The sequence below is a fragment of the Cibotium barometz genome, chromosome 42, assembly GCF_041138505.1.
Source record: "Cibotium barometz isolate CiBa-2024 chromosome 42, ASM4113850v1, whole genome shotgun sequence".
Classification (NCBI taxonomy): Eukaryota; Viridiplantae; Streptophyta; class Polypodiopsida; order Cyatheales; family Cibotiaceae; genus Cibotium; species Cibotium barometz.
The window spans coordinates 46364087-46379115 of NC_141087.1; positions in this window are offsets into that span (position 1 = coordinate 46364087).

The following is a 15029-nucleotide window of genomic DNA, read 5'->3' on the forward strand; positions in this document are numbered from 1 at the left end:
TCACCATGTGACTTGCAATCATTTCATCATCACTATCTATCATGGTAGTATGAATGATGGATGATGTAGGTGGAGGGTGTTGAAATGAAGTAGACATGAAAAGTAGTTTTGTGAATAAAGGGATCTTATAAGCCCTAAATACTATTGGAAAGAAATGTAATTAAATGTATATAGCCTCTTTGTAGGGTAGTTTTATGAGTAAAGGGTGTGTGATGTTATGATAAAATTGTCTACGAAATCACAATATAGGCCATGCTCAGAAAAATGTGCTCAGACCAAGACGCTCAGAGAAAAGACATACCCCTCTAAAGAAAAGGTTTCTTGAGTTTGTTTTTGAGATGAAAACTTTTCTTTTAAGGGGGAGGAAATGTTATGAGGTTGATAGGAAACTCTAAAAGGTAATACTAGAAAAGATTATGTATATGTAAAAGGTTTGCATATAAATAAGGTTCAGGGGATTTTAAATGGAAATAATCTCTCTCTAGAATATTTTCTCTCTCTAGGCCAAAACAGGTAGAAACAAGATCTTTTATATTTCTGAAGAGGGGATTGATTATAGCGGAAGACACTAGACATCCTGAGAGATTGGGGAGGAATCTTACAAGAATGAAAGACAGTGGAAAGGAAGACTAAAACGGACTTATCTTGTGGGATTGATTGGTCTAGAGTTTGGAAACATTTCATGTAAGCATTGTGCACAAATGCTAGACTGTGTCTCCACATGACTTGCCGTAATTTATTATTATCTCCCAAGAGATCGTGACTATACTACATGATGTGCTATACACCTTGGTAATCACAATCATCCTTATTATGAGATGGGTCTACGTAGGAGTGTGAAACAAGAGATTGAGGAAAAGTTTTTGTCTCGTGTTGCAATGAATCCCTTTACAACAAACGAAACAATTGGAGACAACTGTGGTTCAAGATGTCATTTAAGACATGCTAATGAGGGATATCAAACCTGGAAGTTCAGAGATTGTGAAGATGAGTTTGCAGAGCTTCTTCAGTATGTCACTCCATTGTCAAACAAAAGGAAGATAGAAAGATGCTTGGAGTATGCAAAAAGAGCCAAAAGCATCTCATAAAAGGGTCTTGAGGCGGTTTTGGATTTAAAAAATAGATGCAGATATCCATTTATCCATAGTGTGCTTTTCTCGGGACAATTGAGTGAGCAACATCAACCACATCTATTTGAAATGTCAACTAAAGGTCTTGGAAGTGGCCTTGACTTTCTCAATAGAATGAGACAAGGGGGAAATCTGTAGGATATGTGGGTGCATTTTGACCATGTAAACAGAGTCCTTGGTTGGCCAATTATGTGTGCCCACGTGTATGGCCTTTATGTCCGTGAGCTTTTGACAATAGCTACATGTGAGTTTAAAGTAGAGGATAGGTATGCACAAATAGAGTTTTGGAAGATGCTAAATCATGTGGTGCAAGAGAACGGCTATGAGAAAGCAAAATTTTGGGGATTCATGGGCAGACGAAGCCAATGCAAATAGGGTTAGAAATCATGCTATTTACTTTAGAGGGGCAAATAAAAGGGTGCCAGAGAAGGAAAGAACTTACATTTTTCATTGGGAGTAGAGCATGGTGCTTCATACCCAAAAATGTATACGGCCACCTTTTCATGAGCATCATAAGTCTTTATGTATGAAATGGAGAAATTCACCATCTGAGGTAGCGGGACTGAGAATTGAGAAAATGAAAACAAGAAATTTCGGCGGTCAAGGCACGCAATACAAGGAGAGATTGCAGTATTGGAAACATGGTTGGTTTGGTGGGACATCTGGGCGTTCCACTGGGGATAAATTCTCTTGAGATGCAATGTGTAAATATACATTGAGGTAGTGTTCCTAAAAAAGACCGGTACATGTAGATCAAGGTGTCATCTTAGAAGAAGAAAGCCATAGGCCAGAATATTTGACTATTACAGTGAACAAGCTACAAGGTGCACAAGGAGGGGAAGCACATGGACATATGTTTTTGTGTTATTGTTGGGTGTTTTGTATGGTTCTATAACTTTCACTCTTGGGATGTTGATGAAAACCATGTGATTGGCACATTTGTCCTGCTGCTGGGGTGTGGCCAGTGGATGAAGGGACATGTCTACAGGCCATGGAGGTGAAAATGCTCCTAGAAAATGGATTTTTGCTTCAAAGTGGAGGACCACCTCTGTAATCAGCTCAAGCCAACCCAAATGCAATAAACATTCCAAGTGCTTTTCATCCAAAATATAGGGATGGAAGGATTGTTAAGTGGAGAGCATTCATGCTCAACCACATGTTGTTGGCTCACCAAAACAATCCTCAAATAAAAGTAGAGCTAGGTCCCAACAAGAAGTATCTATTGTATCAGTTGGGACATCTGCAACAATAGGCAAGCTGGTATCCAACATTTTGAATCCTTCTGAATTCTCATAATTTTGCACAATTATGGCTTTATCTTGTAAATATTGAGTCTTTTTTAATGCAACTGATCATCCATGTCATCTAGCTAATAAGTACCATTCTCATATATATGTACCACCCTGACATTAGGAACTCAATGGAGTCTTCTTGGGCCCTTTAATTTGCCATGAGGTTATGGAAACGTTTAACTTTTTGACAAATAGGAGCCCGCCATGTAAGCAAAAACCATTGGTTTGTAAGAGAGGTGTAAGAGTGGTCAAAGGGTGCACTTTTTCCCCCAAAAAGGGGGGGCAATTTTACAATTTTCGGACCTCCATAACTTCTACATACAAGCTCCGATCTGAGCGGAGATTACAGATCCATGATCTACGCATCAAGAGCTTTCCATAGATATGTTACATGATATGGTTTTATCCGCTAGATTTTAAATTCTATTTTTCCCCCCAAATTCAAATTCGAATAAAGTAGCCGTTTTGAAGCTTCAAATTAGAAAACGTTTCTTCTTAAGAGAAAAGGTTTGACTCCCTTAAACTGCCAAATAAAAGGGCCCAAGAAGACTCCATTGAGTTCCTAATGAGGGACCCTCCCATTTAATTTGGAACTTAGTCTAGAAGGTATTATCCAGTTTGTTGTTATACCTGAGAACCAAATCCCCTTCTTTAATACCTTTGTCCTTAATAGTCTGATTGAAATGCTTAGCTCTCTGATTGCTTAATTGAATATAGTGGTCCAAAGTGTCCACCCTAGCTAATTGCAACTCTTGAAGATCCAACAACCTCTCTTCATACTCATCCAAGCCACTTTCTTGATGCTTCAAAAGAAACTGTAAACTAGGGATTTCAACCTCAATAGGCATCATGGCCTCTTTTCCAAAAACAAGATGGTAAGGTGAAAACTCATTAGTGGATCTGACAGCTATCCAGGCCCACAACGCTAAGGAAACATGCAAATCCCATTGCTTGGGATGTTCTTCCAACAAACACTTAGTTATCATAGTGCACAACTCTCCATTGAATCTCTTTACTATTCCATTGCATTGTGGATAATACGGAGTGGAGTACCTATGTGTGATATGTAATTTTTGCATGAGCTCTTGTATGACCTCTCATTTGAATCCAGGCCCTTGATCTGTCAACAGCCAAAGGCATGCCAAATCTTGTCTTCAAATACAAATTTGGCCACTTCTTTTAGCAGTTATATTCTTCACACATCTGGCTTTAGCCCATCTGTTCAAGTAGTCTACTCCAATCAAAATGTAGGTTTTACCCCTAGTAGTAGTGGGCTATGACCAATTGCATCCAATCCCCACTTCTTAAAAGTTCCATATAATGTATCTTCCAACTCTATAGTAGCTCTATCATGTCCTTTATATATACATACGTATACAAATACTTGATTGTTGTAATAATAGAGCATACTTCTATGTTAATATGTGCTTTTTATCTCATAGAGATAAAAGGATTATAAAGAAAAACGAAAGTGGAGTTATTTTAAGCACTTAGTGGCAGACGATGCGGTGCCAACATAATCTGCAGATGTTGTTGCGGCCTTTTTAATGGCTTATGGGATGGTCCTTTTTGTAATTAGCCTCAACTTGGGTGCACTTTGATATGGAATATAGCATCTTTTAAGTCTCCTTGCATTGGTTGAGCTCGATAACTTAGCATAACCTAGCTCACCAGACCTTCGTAAACTTATTCCATATCCAAAATTGGCATCGTGAGCATATTTCATCCGTGTGAGCCTATTTCATTTCCAAAACCAACATTGTGAGCCTATTTCATCCATGTGAGCTTACTTCAACATGAGCCCATGTAGATGTGACATGGGTCACCATACATGAGCCACTAGATAAGAACCACTAAATGTGAACCATCAGAGATGTGAGCCAACCACACCAACAAATTTTAGTGAACCGATTTCATGCCAAAATGCCTAAGTCATAGTTTTGTGGCACTAGGCTTGCCAAGGTTATGCCAATGTCTAGCTCAATTATACCATTGTATTTAGTTTGGATCCTATGGGGTTAGAGTGTTATCGAACCCCTATTCATTTCCTACTGGTCCATGTGTGGTGTTTTGCAATGCTCTATGTATGCTTCTCAATCTATCAAATTTGAGTTACACACAAGTAGGTGGGTTCTTACCTAGGGTGTTTCAAATCATGAGGGGAAAGAAGAGATGAAGTGCAAGAGTCTAGGCTAAACTACTTGCATATGCCCTCCTCTACATTGTGTCATATTGTATGACAAGACCTCTCAATAGCCAGATAGCAACAAGAAAATAGAGTTGTGGATAGCTCTTCTCACCCTTGCTATTGTGTCCACTCTCTCTTGAGCTAGGGATAGAGATGTGGAGATATAGATACAGAGGAACAAGGGGAGAAGAAGATAAGCAAGCTCTCAAGAGTGAAGCAAATCCCTACTCACATGCACATTAGTAAGAAAAAAATCAAACACTCAAGGAATGGTAACAAGTGTTCATTACCAAAATGTTAAGATAATTTAGGTAATTTTAAGTTATGATTCACATAAGCTTTCTAAGCTCAACATCCCATTGAATTGTGTATTGTCAATAAGCACTTAGTATGAAAAAGAGATCACAAAAAATATGCTATCTGTACATGTTAACCCAGTCCTAGGGTAAACAAGAAATACCACCATTATCTTACATTAAGGAGTCAAAGTAGATACACCAAATGGTCATACATTCAAGATATGAAGCAATGGTGTCCAAATCTACAATTTGGACGGGCACCCGTAATGGAGTGACGGAGTATTTATGGCAACTCCCGCTACAAGAGCGCGTGGTAGTAAGTTAGGATGAAGTCCCAGGTGATGTACTTCATGGATATATTATGAGAGTAGTCATTATAATAGCATTAGGCCTCTTATGGTCTTAAAGTGCCCGACCGGCCACAGTTTAAGTGAGTGTGAACACTTATGGCCATGTATATAAGTGAATTTCTCTCATAATACAACATACTCTCCCATTGTACAAGAATTGAGTCTTGCTCTTGCTAATCTCTCTCCCTAATGCATGCTAGTGAGTGTGTGTGAGTGAAGTGAGATGAGAGGAGGGGCGAGTATCCCTAGTGCAACGCGGCGGTGTGACAATGCTCATGGAAGGTGCACTGGAATTGCTTCTGAAGGAGTTGTAGAGCTCGGAGACGTCAATGGTTATGAGCTCCGCCATTGGAAAGATCCTCACGACAGTTGCGGTTCACCAGGTAATCTCTTGTTGGATGTGTTTCAAAGGGGGGTTAGGGTGAGCCATAACATTTTTGGCGATGCTGCTGCCGGGGAGCCATCCCTTGGCATTTTCCATCGTTTTTCCTCTAATCTATGCATTACCCATTGTCCATTATCTTGATTAATGGTTTCCCATGAAAAAGATATAGATTTAATTTGGTGATTTGTGTGTGCTTTTGTGAGAAATAGCTCTCTTTTTTGTCTTGTAAAGAATGCTTTTTGCTTAATTTTTAGCTTAATTTTTTGTTTTTGTTGTTGTTTTCAATGTTCTTAGGGCTTGCACATAGTTTGTATTAGGATTAGTTTGCATCCATTGCATCAAACAATGCATTAGATTGTAATTTTTAGTGAATGTTAGCTCTCTTTAGTGTTAAACATAAAACTAAAATCATTAATTTTATCTTAATTGGTGTGTTTTTTGTTGAAATTGTTTGCATTAGAGTTTTAGCAAGCATTAGGAGTAGCTTAATCCTTTAAAAAATTTATCAAAACCATAAAAAACCCTTGAATTCGACTAATTTCTCTTAATGGATTGGTTTTTATCATTAAGAGTAATTAATCCACTTCAAGGGACATAAATTTAGAAAATGTGTTATTTGGGTTCTAAATTGATCATGTGAGTAGTCAAAATTAGTGTTTTGAGAGCATCTAGATGCATCAAAACACTTAATTATATCAATTTCTTCATCAATTGGAGGAATTTGACTCTCTTTGCTTAATTTTACCTTAAAACAAGAGACCAAAATTAAGATTCTAATTAATCTCCTATTTTAGATTAATTTACACATTGGTTGATGCACATAGCTTAGCATTCCCTTGCTCTATCCAATGATGTGCTTAATTGTGTGAATTAATTAAGAATTAGTGGTTAATTAAAGCCTTTGATTAGTATAAAAGAGGAAAAGATTATTGAAAGGATTAATCTTTGATTAGTTTTTAATCACCTTTTTACATAACTCATTAAGGCTAATGAGCATTCAATGAGTAGATGCCCATGAATTGTCAAATTGTCCATTTTGGGGATCATTTAAGGGTGTAAGGGTGTGTCATAAAAAGATTGACTTTTTGATTCCCACTTACCTTTTTGGAAAAATGCCCATATCTCCTTAATTTTAAATTCAAAAAATATCCCCCCTCAACATGGAAATTCGTATTTCCCACTAGACTCCCAAAAAAAAATCATTTCACGTCCTAAAAGTGGTTCACGGCATGAACCAACAGTAAGTGTTTCACGTCGTGAAACAATCCCTGTGCGCACAAAAGGATCAAATTTAATTTTCTCGTGAAGTCTGGTTCACGGCACGAAACCCTAAGCATTTTACGGCGTGAAACACTAAATATCTCATGACGTGAAACAGTCCCAAAAAAATAATCAAATTTGATAAAATTCGTGAAGTCAGAGTTCATGTAAGATTCCTCCCCAACCTTCGAGGTATACTGGAGTAAGAATCTTCCTTTCTGATCTTATAATTATTCCCTCTCTAAAATAAAAGAAAATTTCTGTTTAAAAAAGGAAGATCCTTTTCCTAGAATACTTCTCAGGAGTCACGCCTGTTTTAAGGATTTAGAACAATGAGTTTAGAAGTGAGAATCGGTGTTTTGGATACCAAGGTTTTGGTTTTCATTCGAGTACGGCCCAAAAGAAGTTCTTTATCTCTTGGGGAGGATAAGAAGTTATCCCCCAGATATTGTGATCCTTATATCTAAATTCAATGAAAGTAGGTGACTTAGCCTACAAGTTTCTTTTATCTCCTCATCTCAAAATTCTTAATGCCTTCTATAGAAAAATGTGTCAAACTCAAATTCATGGAAAGACGGTAAAACTTCAGTGGCAAGTTACCGATGGCTTCTAGGTTATGCTAGCTCCTTCCTCTATATAAGTCGTAACTTTTACTTGTCGCTCACAGTAATCTTACTCCCGTCAATCTCCTTTCTTTCTTAATCTCCTTCATGGCTTGGCAACAAGAACTAGTTTTATCCATGATGATTTCTCACCTTCAAGACGCAAGAGAGTCTGTGAAGAAAGACTTTATAGAACAGTATGAGCGCTTACTTTTTCCTCACCTAGGAACTTCTGTAGCGCAGACCAAATGGCGGACCTATCAAAACATAACTAGGGTAACACCTTGGGGTCAGCAGCACTTTCGTAACAATGTCCGCTTGGCCATGGTTATCGAAGCCTTGGGTTTGGGTCCCCGATACTACTGCGTCATGAGATCAAGGCATCTTGGGTTTTCTGAGCGGGTCTTCTTACTGGCGTGTTTTCTTCCTCATGAGAAGATATGCCTTTACCCCGTTTTTGGCTTGCCTCTCAGAGGTCCTTTTGTTAGATCACCTCATACCGCTGAGATAGGTGCGGCAATAACCAGCAGAATCATTCCCATAGATGAATTACCCTATACTTGTGCAGCTTGTGAGGACTGCTTTTGTGACCATATGATGGACGGGCTTATGGAAGTGTAAAGAGTTCTTCTATCTTTACTGTATAAGTCCCGTGAATGAATAAAGTTTAAATCTTGTTCTTATTTTGAATCTTGCTCTCTTTAAGACTTTTCTTGGTGGTTAATCGTGATTAAAATTTTTCTCTAAGTCTCATATTTGTGCATCTTGCGAAATTATTCCAAGTTGCGAGATGAGGACATCTCGCGTTTTTTAAGTGGGGTAGAATGTAAGATTCCTCCCCCAACCCCTTTTTGATGTCTAGTATATTCCCCTGTAATCAATTCCTTTTCTAAAATATAAGAGATCTTGTTTGTGGCTGTTTTAACCTAGAGAGAGAAAATATTCTAGAGAGAGAATATTCAGATTTTGAATATTTTTGGATAGAAAAATATCTCTTATAATTCAGATGAGTTTCCCTGAAACAGAAATTTAAAAAGAATTTTCCAATGTGCAATTGGAATTAATTGAAAATAGGTATAAAGAACCTTAGCCTAAGGGTCTAGATTTTCAGAAATCTTTAGACTATGGTCCAATTAAGGTTTCTATGGGCCAATAGCATCAATCCATGTGTAGGGAGGAGATAAATCCAAATTGTAAAAAGAAAATACCCAAAAATGAGTAAATGCTCACATGAGGTGAAGAGTTGAAAATGTACAAGGTTTATTAGTAAAAAACTATGAGCAATATTAAAAATATGAGATATTTTGGGAATAATGATTTTATTATGACACATATGTAAGGAAGGGGGAGTCCCTTAAATGCTCACATAAGATGAAGAGTTGAAAATGTACAAGGTTTATTAGTAAAAAACTATGAGCAATATTAAAATGATTCCATTATGACACATATGTAAGGAAGGAGAGTTCTTTAAAGGAGATGCATATTTCACATAAGATGAAGAGTTGAAAATGTACAAGGGTTATTAATAAAAAACTATGAGCAATATTAAAAATATGAGATATTTTGGGAATAATGATTTTATTATGACACATATGTAAGGAAGGGGAGTCCCTTAAATGCTCACATAAGATGAAGAGTTGAAAATGTACAAGGCTTATTAGTAAAAAACTATGAGCAATATTAAAATGATTCCATTATGACACATATGTAAGGAAGGGGAATTCTTTAAAGGAGGTGCATATTTCACATGCTTGAATGAGTTTTAAACTCATAAAAATTAAGATATTTCATCTCTCCTCTCTCCTCATTCAAGTCTAGTTCCAAAAAGTTAGCTTAATTGACCTAAAAATGGTCAAAAAGTAACCAAACTGATTTGGAAAATTCTAGAATCAGTTTGTTTGGTTAGGAGCTCAAATTTTCCTATAAATAGAAGCCTCCCCTTGTTGAAAAAAAACATAGTCTCTTATGCTTTGTTACTCTACTCCACCTAAGCCAAAATATATAGTCTCTTATGCTTTGTTACTCTACTCCACCTAAGCCAAATTAGATAGTGTCTTATGCTTTGTTACTCTACTCCATCTAAGCCAAAATATAGTGTCTTATGCTATATTACTCCACCTAAGCCAAGAACTGTGAATTTTTTAATAATTCACTAGTTTTTGACACTTCTCTTTTTCTTCAATCCCCATTGGTGGCTCCATCAACATACTAAACCAATTGATTGGTTGGGGGCCTCTACCGTGAATAAAGAATCAAGCAAATCATAAGGTAAGTATATTGAATTTTGATCTTTTCTATAATTTCTCAATGATTCTCTCTTCTCAACCCCTCTCAAGCTTGAGAAGCTTAATTGGTATGGTTTTTTAAATGCTATTGAAGTTAATTGGTGAATAGTAGGGAAGAGTTACATAATTTAATAAATGCTATAGAAGTTAATTTCCATTTATGTTTAATGGTTTTTATGTAATTTCTCTCTCTCTCTCTCAAGAAATGGTCATACTCATGACCTATTCTCAATCCAAATGAAGCTTTTCATAAAGCTTTTCCTTAATCCAAGATTAAGCTATGCTTGAGGCCAAATTAATGGCTTTTTGCTATGCTTTTAGTTTATGCACATTGATGATTCAACCCATTATGGATTGATGATCTAATTAGAGACCATTCTAATTGTTTTCTTAATGATTCAATTAGAGACCATTATGGATTGATGATCCAATTAGAGACCATTCTAATTATATCCTTAATGATAAGCTTTATCCCTCTAAAAATTTTTTTTTTGAGATTTATCAGTCATAGTAGCGGAGCTATGGCAAAATTTTTATAGAAATTACGCATAAAATAAATTCATTCAAAGCATAAAAAGAGGATTTCCTACCATATTCTAGGAACTATCATCCTAGATTAATTAAAAGAATTTTATTATGAATGGAGATGTGGATGTATGCATGTAGAAGTAGATGTATAGATGAGGATATAAATAGAGATGTGGATGGATGTATGTAGATGTAGATGTATAGATGTGGATGTGAATGGAGATGTAGATGTATGCACGTAGATGTAGATGTAGACGTAGATGTATAGATGTGGATATGGATGTGGAGGTGGATGGATGCATGTAGATGTAGATGTATAGATGTAGATGTGAATGGAGATGTGGATGTATGCATGTAGATGTAGGTGTATAGATGTAGATGTGGATGTGGAGGTGGATGGATGCATGTAGATGTAGATGTATAGATGTAGATGTGAATGGAGATGGGGATGTATGCATGTAGATGTAGGTGTATAGACGTAGAAGTGGATGTAGAGGTGGATGTATGCATGTAGATGTAGATGTATAGATGTGGATGTGAATGTGGAGTGGATGTATGCATGTAGATGCAGATGTATGGAGGTGAATGTGAATGTGGATGTGGATGTATGCATAGGGATGTAGATGTATGCATGTAGATGTGAATGTAGGCATATAGTTGTGGATGTATGGATGTGAATATACGATTGTGATGTGAGGGAATCTGAAGTGATGAGATGGAAATGATGTGATGGGATGAGTATACATATAAATGGAATATGGAATAAGTAATGTAGATTGCGGAGGGATAATGTGGAAAAATGAAAGTTAAAATAGAAATTGTATTGTAAACTGTTTATAAATGCTGTTTGTAAATGCTGTCTGTAAATGATTGTTTTATGTCAAGAATGCTGGGGGGAGCATTTTGACCGTCTTGTGATTAAGGTCGTGATGAGAAAGTTGCAACTGCTGACAGGGAGTCAATGAAGGACGTCTCGCGTAGCAAGGTCAGCCGAGGTCTTGACCAGCCTCGGTGCGATTAAAATGGTGAGCTTCCGGTACGGTGGATGAGGGGCCAAGGAAGCGGCCTATGCGTGAAGCGCTAGGTTACCTGCGAAGGATCCTAGAGGGTGCTGACCATACGGTGCTCGGGCTCTGGGTTGCCTAGGATACCCACGCGTGCGTCGAGGAAGATATTGGAACAGAGTTGGAGTTGTTTTCTGAAATCGAGCATGGATCTGGTTGATTGACCTTGCTGGTCTTCAATGGATGAGTCCATGGCTCCTTATATGGATCTGTTGGTTGATCTTGCTGATCTTCAACGAGAGTCCATCATGTTAAGTGATTATATTGCCAAGTATTATGGGCTAGGAACTATCGAAACGGCTCCTGAGCGTTCTAGTTGCCAATGATGCCATAGATACTCTGATGAAGGAATGATGGAAAATTAAGAATCAATTGGATAAATTGGAAGATGGTGATCAATGATACTATGGTTTTATTAAAGGATTGTTTTAAACTGGTTGAATCTGGTTGAAAAAGGCAATTTCATATTGGGTGTGTGAGTGGTGTGACTAGTTTTATTTTGCATGAACATCCGGCTAGGGGGCCTTGGAACTCTTTTCCTTGGTACCCGGGACAAAACCTAACCAAATTTTTAATTGGATCCCATCACTACAGTGGTTGGGCGGTTGGCTAACCCATGGGATTGGATGGGGTTAGGCTGGACTGATGGATCCGTAAATCGAGACTCAAACTTTTGTTTTTACGATCGAAAAAAAAAATCCCGGACAGTAACTGTTCTATGGATAGGAATCAACGGCTGTGCCTCTTGAATGGGGAAAAAAGCGTTGATCCCAATGATCCAAGTGCAAGTTTCTTCCTTGAACTGACTAAGTATCTTATAGATGTAATTGGATCATCTCGATCAGAAATGATCTTGACTACGTTAGAGTAAAAAGTTATCCTGGTGGAATCGCCCATGTTTCCGGTTAAGAAAGTTTTTCCGGGTTCGGTTTTGGAACAACCGACGGATTAGTCTCTTATCCGGATATCCGTGGGCGAGGCCTCGAGTGTGGGACCCCTGTCCCGCGCGAGAAGCGCTACTTCCGCTGCCAGTACCCCAAATCCGTTGCTCGGTGGGAACAGGGATCTTACAGTTCACAGCATGAAACACTAAATATCTCACAACATGAAACAGTCCAAAAAAAATCAAATATAATTTTTTCCGTGAAGTCTGGTTCACGGCGTGAAATCCTAAGTATTTCACAATGTGAAACACTAAATATCTCACGGCATGAAACATTCCGAAAAAAAATCAAATTTGATAAAATCTGTGAAGTCTGTCCGGTTCACGGCATGAAACCCTAAGCATTTCATGGCGTGAAACACTAAATATCTCATGACGTGAAACAATCCCAAAAAAAATTCAAATTTGATAAAATCCGTAAAGTTCGCTTCACGCCATGAACTGCACTCTACTAGTTCATGATGTGAAAGGGGACTCTAGAAAACACCCCTGTTTGGAGGCTCGTATCTCCTAAACCACCGTGAATCTAATGAAGGCACTCTAGTGCTCGTCGAAAAGCTAACATCGAGCTCTTCAAATTTGGTCTTGGCTATCCAAAGTCAAAATCGATTGTTTTGGCCAACCCGAAAAGCACTAAAAATCATAAAAAACAGCGCAAAAATGACTTCGAACCATATTCGAGCTACTTTTTGAGGGTCTAAATGACAAAATCATGAATGACTCAGAGAGAAAAAGTTGTAGTACTCCAAAAATACTACAACTCTCTCATACAGAGTTTTTCTAAATTCCTTTTGGAACACCCTAAAAAACGTTTTACGAAACAGGGAAAAGAATTTCGTCTTAAGACTGTGATGGAAAATGGGTTTTAGGACCTCCTCTTCCATCTAGGAAGTTACTAGCATGCACTTTTTTCGAAAAAATATCTCAGAGGTTCACGTGCGTGTAGCATCAGCTAATTAGGACAAAACGGATACTCGTTTGACCTACCAAAGAGTACTCAAGGCCTCTTGAGGCTGTAAAACAGGCAGTGAGAAAATATAAAAAACAAAAAAAAAACTGTGTGCTTGCTCATTAAGGAACAATTAGGCAATCAGACATGGCAACGATAGAGGGACTATGTGGACTGACACTCTCACTGAACCCAATGGCTGACATCTTCAAGCCATTGAGATCTATGTCCCAAACGCACCTTCCAATACCATTTACCATGCCAACAACAAGAGTATCATCGGGTTTCACACCCCCTGTCACTTACCAACCCTTTTCAACCCGTGGATGCCCACACCTTAGATATATTGACTAGTCTAGGAAGGGGGGTTGACCAAGGACTCAGTGAGTCCCTACCAACAAGAGCACTCACATACAGTCTCAGTGACATACAAAAATACGGCTCTATAGATCTCCAAAATTATGGACAAATACGTCGGAACAACTGATCTTGTTTAATTCATACAAATGTTTGAACAACAATGTGAGGCCTTTGGAAATCTAACCTGCCTCACCAGGGTACATGTGTTGAACCTATGGTCAGAGGAAAAAGCTAGTCGATGGTTCATCACATTGATGCTGGCGATCAAGACCAACTTCAAAACCTTAAAGTCAGCCTTTATCCATGGCTTTTTAAGACAAGTTGATCAGTGGAGTACAGCAAAAGAACTCTATTCAATTGAGCGTAAACCAAGCAAAACCATTAGAGACTTTATCCTTCAGATAAAACTCTTGGACTCACGATGTGAGTCATGGGAAAAATTGAACGAATTTTAATTGAAGAGATGTTTCAACATGGGCTTAAAGAATAACAGCTTACATAACTTGATCATTGTATCCAACCCAGAAATATTTGATCAATGTTGTAAAGAAGCAATACGTTTAGATAACAACATGCTGGAAGATGATTATGATATGAGATGTCTCTCAACTAAACCAAGTAAAGTAATGGCAAAAGAAAGATCGATCTCGGAATTATCATTCCGTAAACTCTATGTAGCCTTGCTTCAAAGCTTTCAATCGACATCTCTAAGATAGGATGAAATCCTCCAAAACCAAACATTCTTAATGCCTCTGCAAGTGAGAAGTGAATGCCTTATGTTAAGTGCAATCACTACAACCATCCCAATCCCCATTGTGCATACAAGGCACCTATTTTTATATATTGCATATATTGTAAATCCTTTGGTCATGATACTACAAAGTGTCCCAAGTCATCAACAATTGACTCAAAACCTCCATCTCCTGTGTACCAAACAGAAATAGTCCAAAGGGTAGAAACCACTCAGGAAGTAGTTAAACAAACACTTCAATGTTCTATTGTCGTGGACTGCACAAAGTAGCAGATTGTACAGTTTGGAATACTTCCATGCCCATAGTCACTAACACTTTGCAACCTATGTGTAAACAATGTGGCATTGATCACATGTTCCAAGATTGCCCAAGACGAGTTGCTTCAATGCAACTTGTCTCACAAAATACAACTCTAAACATCTTAAGTGTACAAAACGGGCAATTATCCATGGTACCCTTGAATGTGCTTACACGCTTACAAGCCAAGGCACGAGAGAGTGTAAAAAAGAATACAAAAGATAACTCTTCGAAATGGGTAGAAGAACATGCCTTAAAACAAAGAAAAAAAAGGACAACAAACTATCGAAACCAAGGTTGAATTAAAAGATAGAAAAAAGGAGCTTGTATAGGACATAAACCCAA